At 39.9% G+C, this 10,198-nt stretch overlaps 1 protein-coding gene and 1 pseudogene across 1 annotated transcript in view; one reads left to right on the top strand and one right to left on the bottom strand.

The window, feature by feature from the left end:
* The window catches only part of ccn6 (cellular communication network factor 6), a 182,888-nt gene that overhangs the window by 61,269 nt on the left and 111,421 nt on the right, over positions 1-10,198 (bottom strand). The window lies entirely within an intron of this gene.
* Positions 2,110-2,228, top strand: LOC119418769 (annotated as a pseudogene).

Below are 10,198 nucleotides of genomic sequence, written 5' to 3'. Positions count from 1 at the left end.
TTTTCATTGATGTCTGCTGTTCTGCTGAAGAGTGGAAACAATCGCCGTATTGTTTCTCACTACCTGAAAAGCTGTTAATTATGTTGTTATTTTCATATTTTGCCAAATTAATGTAAATGTTTGATGTTAAACTTTGATTCTGTAAAATAAATGACCGCATTCATTTTGATGGGTCAAAGATAAATGACGTCTCACGTTTACATTTCATTAAATTCAATGCACGTTTTATTCAGTCCAGAAAAATGAGGAATCCGTTTTAATTGATGAATATATCTCTTCATTTGTTCATCTACATTTGGGGGAAAGCGTGTAAAACATTTACAAAACCTATTTTTATTTTACAGAAAATAGCTATAAGAATTATCACCAGAAAGCATTACAGTCACCCATCAAGCACATTATTTTATCAACTGAAGTTATTGAAGTTCCATGATTTGGTAGATTACAGTATTTTATCAGTTATGTATAGGGCTCAAAATAACACATTACCATTAAATATCCAAAGAAATGTTGTTAAAAGACAAAGTTGTTATAATCTTAAGGGGATAGAGATATTTGTCAAACCAAAATTCAGAACTAGTCTGAAGGGAAGGTCTACCTCAATCCAAGGAGTTGGATTGTGGAATGGTCTAGAGAGTGATGTTAAAAATGTCAAGTCAGTGTGAACATTTAAGAAAAAGATCAAAGCTGAATTGTTAAAAAAGTATATATGAAGTAGCTTAGTGTGTGTTTTGTATTAGAATTAGAAAAATTAGAAAGTTATTCATTTTGTTCTGTTACTTGAAAATTATTATGATTGAAATAATTGTTTGAAAAAAGGGGCAGATATAATAAGATTTTTTATTCTTTCTGCTGCCTTTCATTTTAAATCTTTTGTATCTTTTTTATATTGTTATGGAATTGTTTTGTACTTTTTTAAAATGAATAAACTTTATACCATACCATACCATACCAATTTATCCGGTTTAGTCCAGATTTTTATGCTTCAACTCTTCGAGTTGTTTTTCTATTCTGTTAACCTTATAAGGGTTTGTGTTTTGCTTGAAGCTGCTTTAGGTTCTTTATTGTGAAACACTCTTTCTTACATAACTCATCCCTGTACATTATTTCTGAAAAAAAAAACACATCTGAGAAGACAGTTCACTTTCATCTTAAACTTACAACATCATGAAATGAACAAAATGCATTTTTTAAAATCACAAAAGATTATAATATCAACTTGATTATTTACTTGATTTGTTTGTAAATCAACAATCCATGTTAACAGTTTCATTAGGAGGGAATGTTTTTCCATCTGTTACTTTGCTCTCTTCTCGGCTTGCTTGTGTGTGTGCTTGGGTGTATCTGCATGCATGTGTGAGTGTATGCCTTCAGCATCTGCTTCCAATTAACTTAGGCTAGAAACTTTGGTACTCTCTACACAGGCCCAAAGTGAAAACAAGCGAACAGTCTGGCTTCCACTACGAAGTGGCTCTTTTTGACACTCAGTAGTGATTTAGCCTCTTGGGGGTTCTCAAGCATTCCTATATTTTAACTCAGCATCTCTGAAAAACAAATCAACCATCATTAGGATTTTGTAAGGAAGCTTATTTCTCAAATTTTAGACTCACCAAAATATTTAATAAATTTGGAATAAATATGAAATAAATGAAGACAATCTCAAACAGGCCAATAAAATCTATAATTTTTTTTTTTTGCAGAGGACAGAATTAAATGGAGAAGACACTGAAGTCTGTGGTCGCTGTGGCGACCCCTGAAGAAGGAAAAGCAGAAAAAAGATCTAAAATTTGATCCTCAACACCTCCTATCAATCAATCTAGTACACTCGTCAGCAACTGACCATTCAGCAATCTCAACTCGTCCCAAAGGTAAATGCCCTTTTCCTGCAGGAGCAACACCCCCTTTTCCTCTAACAGCATTGTTAGAGTTTTGCATTACAAACACTTTGCAGTCATCAGTTAATAGTTAAATCAAAGGTTAAAGCTTAAAGCTAGTTGTGCTTTGTTTTGTGTGTTTTTCATGTAGATCTATATTGCAACTTCTGGTTGCATAAGTTTAGTCTTTGTCTGCTGTGACTCTTTAAAAGTCCAATTTGTGACTGAGCTCCTTGTTTACAGCCATACTACCCTGCACATGTCCGATCTCATCTGATCTCAGAAGCAAAGCAGGGTCGGGCCTGCTTAGTACTTAGATGGGAGACCGCCTGGGAATACCAGGTGCCATAAGCTTCTACATCACCCTTGTTGATGTACAGAGTTGTACAGAGTTGATGTGTAGAGTACACAATAACATCTCTCATCCAAAAAAGAAACTGTCCAGATGACCTGACTGAACATTGTTGGATGTTTTACCTGGATTATTGAGCATTAACCTTGATATTGATCATTGTTCTTGAAAATGGGCAGCAGCACACTTCTTCTCCATTCCTCACGTATTTTCTCACTCTCAAATATGTCATTGAATGTTTGAGTCAAAAGCCTCACTGCCATCTCTCCAAGATATTTCCAAACCTCCAATGGTATGTCATCTGGTCCCATTGTCTCCCACAATATCTTTCTTTTTAGAGCTTTCCAGACTTACCTTCATTAATCTTTCTCACCTCCTGATCCACAGTTTATATGACCTCTACTCGTATCTTGCTTTTTCATTCTCTTCATTCATTAGCTCCTCAAAGTACTCCTTACATTTTTCTGTGACACTCCCCTCCCTTGTAAGAACATTACCATAACTATATTTCAATTAAATTCAATTCATTTTATGTATATAGTGCCAAATCACAACAAAGTTGTCTGAGGGCACTTTACAGAAACATTCACATACATAAAAAAGCCAATTAGTAAAGTTCTCTATCTATTGAACAAGTTTAATCTGATGCACATACTTTCCAACCTGATCCCTACGTTTCGTCAATCATTAAAAGTCCATCTTGCACTCTTTAGTGTCCAGCCTCCCATAAAATTCATCATATGCATTTGCTACCTCCCTCTTTGCTCTACATTGCATCTCTTTATATTCCTGTCTCCTCTCCAGTACTCTCACTGTCATAGTTCTTCTTGGCTAACCTATTTCTTTGAATAACTTCTGACACACTTCACTATTCCACCACCAGGTTTCCTTATCATCTACTCTCTGTACAGATGACAGACCAAGTACCTTCCTACCCGACTCTTTAATTATTGTTGCTGTAGTAGTAGTCCAGTCACTTGGAAGCTTTTCTTACCATCCAGAGCATTTAACAGCTCCTCTCTCAATTTCTCAAAACAGTCTTATGTCAGCTTCCACCATTTAATCTTCTTCACTGATTTTACTCTTTCTCTTCTTCACAACAGTCATTCTACACACAACCATCCAATGCTGTCTGGCCACGCTTTTCCCTGCCACAACCTTACAGTCCCCAATCTCTCTCAGGTTTCCTCTTCTACAAAGAGTCTGTAGGGCCTTCTCCTACTCTGCTCCTGTTTCCTGGAATATATTACAAAAAAGACCTAAAGCTCTCGACCTTGACCTCTCTGTCATGTTTCTGTTTACTCTTTCATTTTTTTTGCTTAGTCATGCTCTGCTCCTGTCACTTCTCACCACTCACTCACTCTCTGCCTGCAATCAGGCTCATGCATGACACCTGCTCAGTCTGCTATTTAAGCTCCCTGTTCACAGTCCTCAGTGCCAGATTATTGAAAGCCTCAGTGAGTAAATGTCCAGCATCCATGCCACAGTTTCATTTGTATTCCTGGTCCTGACTTCATGCCTGTTTTTTGGATGACCCATCTTGCTCATTCCCTGCTTGCTTTGCATTATCTACTCTGCTCATGGTAACAACCTCTGCCTTATCTACAACGACCACGTCTACCGGATCACGATTCAAGTTTGGTTTTGGATTTCTGATCACCTGTGCACGACCCTCGCCTGTCTCCCTGGACCTGTCTTCTGGATCTCCCTCCTAACTGCTTCACGCTCAGCCCTGCCTCAAAACCAGCTCACCTTCTCCAACTGTGACATCATAGAAACCAACTCTTCTAAGGAAATTCTTCCTCTGTTTATAAAGGTTGGTGTTTATAAACTGAACAGTCACACCAAAGCCACTGAACTCGAATTCACTAACTTTCCTTTCTCTCCAGATCATGCTGGCCCAAGGACTCAGACCTCCACCAGAAGCAGTTTATCAATAAATCTTTTAAACCTTTCTGTTTGTGATCTGTTTCGAATCCCTAAGTCTGGTTCATGTCAGAATGATCTGGCCAAATGGATTTGACACAGACACAAGAATGGCGATCTGGTGTGGAGGGGGACATTGCTAAATTAGAGAAAGACATGCAGGAAATTATTCACTCGATTCATAACTTGTCCCAGCAGACTCTACCACAGGCACCTATTCATTTTACTATGACCCAGACCACTGTACATCAAGTCTCTCCTAGCCAAGAATGTCACTTGCCCCTCCCAGAACTGTTCAAAGGGGAACCTGTTCAATGTTGCTCATTTTTAACCCAGTGTGAGATTCATTTTCAGCTGCAACCATCCTCCTTCCCATCTGAGTGATCCAAGGTGGCTTATGTAATGTCTCTTCTCTCTGGCAAAGCCAAATCATGGGGTATAGCAGAATGGCAAAGGAACTCAAGGTACTGTTGTTCCTTTAATGACTTTGCTAAAGAACTCTGTAGAGTCTTTGACCATATCCTACATGAGAGAGAGGCAGCCCGTAGGTTGTTTTCTGTAAAACAAGGAGGTAAACGGGTAACAGAATATATTAGCAATTTTCATGCCATAGCAGCTCAAAGCAAGTGGAACGAGAAGGCACTAACAGATACATTTTTTTCAAGGATTAAATGAAAACATCAAGGACAAGCTGGCAACGAAAGAATACCCCGAGTCTCTCAAATCACTGGAAGACCTGGCAACCCGGGTCGACCTCTGCCTTTGCGTGAGAGATCTACAGAAAGAGACCAGATCTGAGAGCAGTTCATCCTTGGGGTGAGACTAAAAGTAACCCTATTGCCACCGTAAAAACCCAATCTATAACCTCTTCACAGCGACCATCTGCGCAATTCATACAGTCGGCCGGAAGTCGACTCACTCCAGAGGAGAGAGAGAGAGAAAGAGAGAGAGAGAGAGAGAGAGGAGAAGAAAGAATCGCCTCTGCTTCTATTGTGGGGAGGAAGGACACTGTTGCCAAATGTTTAAGAAGGCCAGACTCAGTAGGAAAGAGGACCCTACTGAGTCATATTAGACATCCCATGATCTCCTCTTCATTTACCCTACCTGCAGAGATCAAAGATCAAAGTGAGAAACCTATACCTGTTTCTGCATTCATCGACTCTGGAGCTGACACAGAGTTTATTGATCAAGAGTTTGCCAAATTTGTGGGTATTGAACTGGTCCAAACCACCAGACCCCACAAGAATTTAGCTTTAGATCTGGCTTGACTTCTACAAAAATCAAGCCAGATCCCTGGCTTAATGGTACCACTCGGACTTTTAGACAACGCTGCAGGAAAGCAGAACGCAGATGGAAGAAAGACAGGCTTCATGTGTCCCAGGACATACTGAGAGACTGTCTTCATGAATATCAAAAAGCTGTTCAGCAGGCCAAATCACAATATCTTTCCAATTTAATTTCTACCAGTTGTAACCGGCCAAGGGTTTTATTTAATACCATTCAGTCTGTCATTAATCCCTCCATCAATGTTCTGAAAACTGCTACACAGTCTACCTGTGATGGTTTTCTTGATTACTTTGTGAACAAAATAGACTCTATCAAGCAGAACATTGTCAGTACATATAATGCTGTTCAGTTATGTGCTCCCTCAATAACCTCTGCTGTGTTTGATCAGTTCCACCTGGTCTCACTACGTCACCTCGTTAAGGTGGTTCAGCAGATGAAACCTACAAACTGTACCCTGGACATCATTCCCTCTAAGATGTTCAAGCAGTCCTTGGATGTTATTGGTCCTTGTCTTCTGACATTTATTAATAGCTGTCTAAGTTCAGGTTATGTCCCACCTGTTTTCAAACATGCTGTGGTCAGGCCTCATCTTAAAAAAAACGGGTTTAGATCCTACAGCTTTTTCTAATTTTAGGCCAATTTCTCACTTATCATTTTTATCCAAAGTTCTGGAAAAGGTTGTTTTCATTCAGTTGCAATCTTTTTTAGAACACAACTTGTTTGAAAAATTTCAATCTGGCTTCAAACCACGTCATAGCACTGAATCTGCACTACTCAAAGTACAGAATGATATTCTTTTGTCCCTTGATGCCAAAAAACTGTTCTGCTGGTGATGTTGGACCTCTCAGTGTAGTGGTTACTAAATTATTTTATATAAACAAAAGGGAAAATAAGATCTAGTTCTGATCTGCGATCGATTATTTTGGTCTTTCAAGTTCAGCGCTGTAGACCAATACAATAAAAGGTTGCCTAAGTTTAATTAAGTTTAAAATGCATTTTCTTTAATGTTACTTTTCTGGTTATGTTTGTGTATAATTCTTGAAGAGTTCAACCTTCTTACATTTTAAGTTTTGAGAGTTTGTTTATCGTTCGAGTCTCGATTGGTTTTGTCTGAGTTGATGTAGGGGAACGCAATGCTTCTGCTCCTCCATTACAACACTGGAGACGAAAGCAGTAACACATCGTGTCCGTGTGTTTTCATTATTCCCCTTTACAGGTAAAGTTCTTACTTAAAAGGTGTGACTTCAAAGCTGTATTTAAGTTTATTATGTTCATTCAATGACCAGGGAGCGTTTGTGGTGAATGTGATAACTGTAGTTTTTTTTTAAGAGCTACTATACTCACTTTAGCTTCCTGGCTAACTGTGTCCCGTGTGTGCTAAATTTGTCTTACTGTGCGGGCATAACCAAAATGTTTGTATGTAATGTTCACTCAGAATGTGACAGTGTAATGTTCAAAATTGTTTTGAAATACGTTACAACATTGGAGACGAAAGCAGTAACACATCGTGTCCGTGTGTTTTCATTATTCCCCTTTACAGGGGCGTAACATCAGCAGCTTTTGATACTGTAGAACATCAGGTCCTAATCACTCGTTTGGCTCAGCAGGTTGGCCTTCAGGGAGTTGTGCTCGAGTGGTTTAAGTCCTATTTAACAGACAGAACTTTCTCTGTTATGATTGGTGATCTGTCCTCTTCTTCAGTCTCTTTGACCTCTGGCGTACCACAGGGATCCATTCTGGGGCCTGTTCTCTTCTCACTTTACATGCTACCATTAGGACCCATCATTGCACGCCTTAATCTGTCTTTTCATCTGTATGCAGATGATCTACAAATCTATCTGCCGGTCACTCCCAGTTCCTCACTCAGTTTAAACTCTGTTGCCTGCTGCTTAAATGACATTAAGCACTGGCTGTCTCAGAATTTTTTCCACCTCAATAACGATAAAACTGAATGGATTTTATTTGGTGCTTCTAGTAATTCATGCAACATCTCTCCCAGTCTAGGTTTTCCGCTCCCCCACACCAACCAGGTGGTAAAAAATCTAGGAGTGGAGCTTGACTGTAATTTAAAGCTAGATAAACAGATCAGTTCTGTTGTGAAAACCAGCTTCTTTCAGCTCCGTCTGCTTTCCAAAGTAAAATCACTCCTTAGCCGTAGTGATCTGGAGAAGGCCATCCATGCCTTTGTGAGCTCTAGGCTTGATTACTGTAACGCCTTATATGTCGGTAATAATCAATCTTCTATCTCCCGTTTACAGCTTGTACAAAACTCTGCTGCTCGCTTGTTGACTAACACATGTAAATATGAACACATCACTCCTGTCCTTTCTTCTTTGCACTGGCTCCCAGTTCAATTTAGGATACAGTTCAAGCTGCTACTGTTTGTTTTTAAAGCTTTGAATGGCCTTGCACCACCTTATATTTCAGAACTTTTGAACGTCCACCAGCCCAGCAGAGCTTTACGGTCTGCTGGTCAAAATCTGCTGGTGGTGCCACGCTCAAGGTGCAAACAATGGGGGGACCGGTCCTTTTCTGTTGCAGGCCCAACAGCCTGGAATCCTCTTCCCTTTGAGCTGCGTGCCATCTCTGATCTGGTTCTGTTCAAAGTCAAACTGACAACCTACTTATTTAAAAGGGCTTTTAATGTTTAACTTTTAGTAGTTTAGTATTTAGTATTTATTTATTTATTTTATCTCTTTTACCTTCTTTTATTCTCGCTGTGTTTTTAATTTGCACTGATTTATTGTGTCCTGTTTTTAATCTTGTTTTGTCTTGTGAAGCACCTTGGTCAATGCAAGGCGTTGTTGGAAGGTGCTATAGAAATAAAGTTTATTATTATTATTATTATTATTATTATTATTATTTAGATGGACATTCACTACATGACTCCCATCTCAAGACTGTACCTGTTTCATTAAAACTCAGTGGCAATTACCAGGAGCCAATAAAAAATTCTTTGTTATCCACTCCTCCAAGTTACCCATCATTCTTGGTGCCACGTGGCTAGATAAACACAATCCACACATCAACCGGAGGGGGAAGGAAATAGTAGGGTGGTCCGAGGAATGTTTATCCACATGTTTGTTGTAATGCGGTGTCACCCACTAGTCCTCCAGAAAAGATTGAGGAGACTTATCCTGACCTCTCTAAAGTGCCAGAGGATTATCACAACCTAAAAGAAGTATTTAATAAAATCAAAGCTACCTCTTTGCCTGCCCATAGACCATATGACTGTTCCATTGCATTATTACCTGGTTCCACACCACCCAAGGGTGGCCTGTATTCTTTGTCTGAACCAGAAAGTCAGGCCATGCAAAAATATATTAATGAATCACTCCAGGCTGGCATAATCCGACCTTCAGCATCGCCAGCTGGAGACGTTTTTTTCTTTGTGGGCAAAAATGATGGGTCACTTCGCCCTTGTATTGATTATCGGAGTTTATACAAAATTACTGTCAAAAATAAGTACCCCTTACCTCTCATGACATCTGCATTTGACCTCATCCAAGGAGCCACGGTCTTTACTAAACTTGACCTAAGAAATGCATACCACCTAGTTCGCATTAAGAAGGGGGATGAGTAGAAGACCGCCTTCAATACCCCAACTGGACACTATGAATACCTAGTAATGCCTTTTGGACTCACCAATGCTCCTGCTGTGTTCCAGGCTTTAGTTAATGACGTTTTAAGAGACATGGTCAATCAGTTTGTATTTATTTAGATGAAATCCTCATTTTCTCCAAGGACTTAAACTCTCATAAGAAACACGTTCGTTCCGTACTACTGAGACTTTTACAGAACAACTTGTTTGCAAAAGCCGAAAAGTGTGAATTCCATCAGTCGTCTACCTCTTTCTTGGGTTTTGTTATTTCCCCAAATAAAATAACCATGGACATTAGTAAGGTTTCGGCCGTGTTGGATTGGCCAATACTAAAAAATAGAAAGCAGTTACAGAGATTCTTAGGATTTGCAAACTTCTATCGGAAATCCATTAAAAGCTACAGTCAGATCTTTGCTCCTTTGCACGCCCTCACATCCTCTAAGACCAGTTTTCATTAGAATGAGCAAGCAGAACAGGCCTTCAACACATCAAAGAAACTGTTTTCTACAGCACCCATGTTGCACTCACCTGACCCTGAACTACAGTTTATCGTGGAGGTGGATGCTTCCAGCACAGGGGTTGGGGCTGTTCTCTGAAGGTAAAACTCACTCCTGTGCCTTTTTCTCTAAAAGTCTGTTTCCTGCAGAGCGTAATTATGATGTGGGCGAACGAGAGCTTCTGGCTGTCAAACTGGCACTCGAAGAACGGAGTCATTGGTTGGAGAGTGCCAGGAAACCTTTTCAGGTGTGGACTGATCATAAGAACCTTGAATACTTAAAGACGGCCAGAAGACTCAACCCCAGACAGGCCAGGTGGGCATTGTTCTTCTGCCGTTTCGATTTTACTCTGTCTTACAGACCTGGATCCAGAAACGGAAAACCAGATGCCCTTTCTCAGATCACGGAGGATTATGAAGGTCGATCCTCCAAGAATGAGGTAGAATTCATCCTACCCAGTAAGGTGCAACTTGCTGTTACTTAGCTGGAGGAAGAGATTAAACAGGCCAACCAGGTCCAACCACCACCACCAGATTGCCCCAAGAACCAGATGTTTGTCCCTACTCCCCTAGTAAAAAGGGTTCTCGAACTCCGTCACCAGTCTCGCCTTTTCTGTCACCTTGGTTTAACCAAGATCCTGTCTATAGTCAGAGCCCAGTTC

The sequence above is a fragment of the Nematolebias whitei genome, chromosome 12 (genome assembly GCF_014905685.2).
Source record: "Nematolebias whitei isolate Nwh7 chromosome 12, NemWhi1, whole genome shotgun sequence".
Lineage (NCBI taxonomy): Eukaryota > Metazoa > Chordata > Actinopteri > Cyprinodontiformes > Rivulidae > Nematolebias > Nematolebias whitei.
This window is presented reverse-complemented; position numbering and strand designations above follow the sequence as displayed.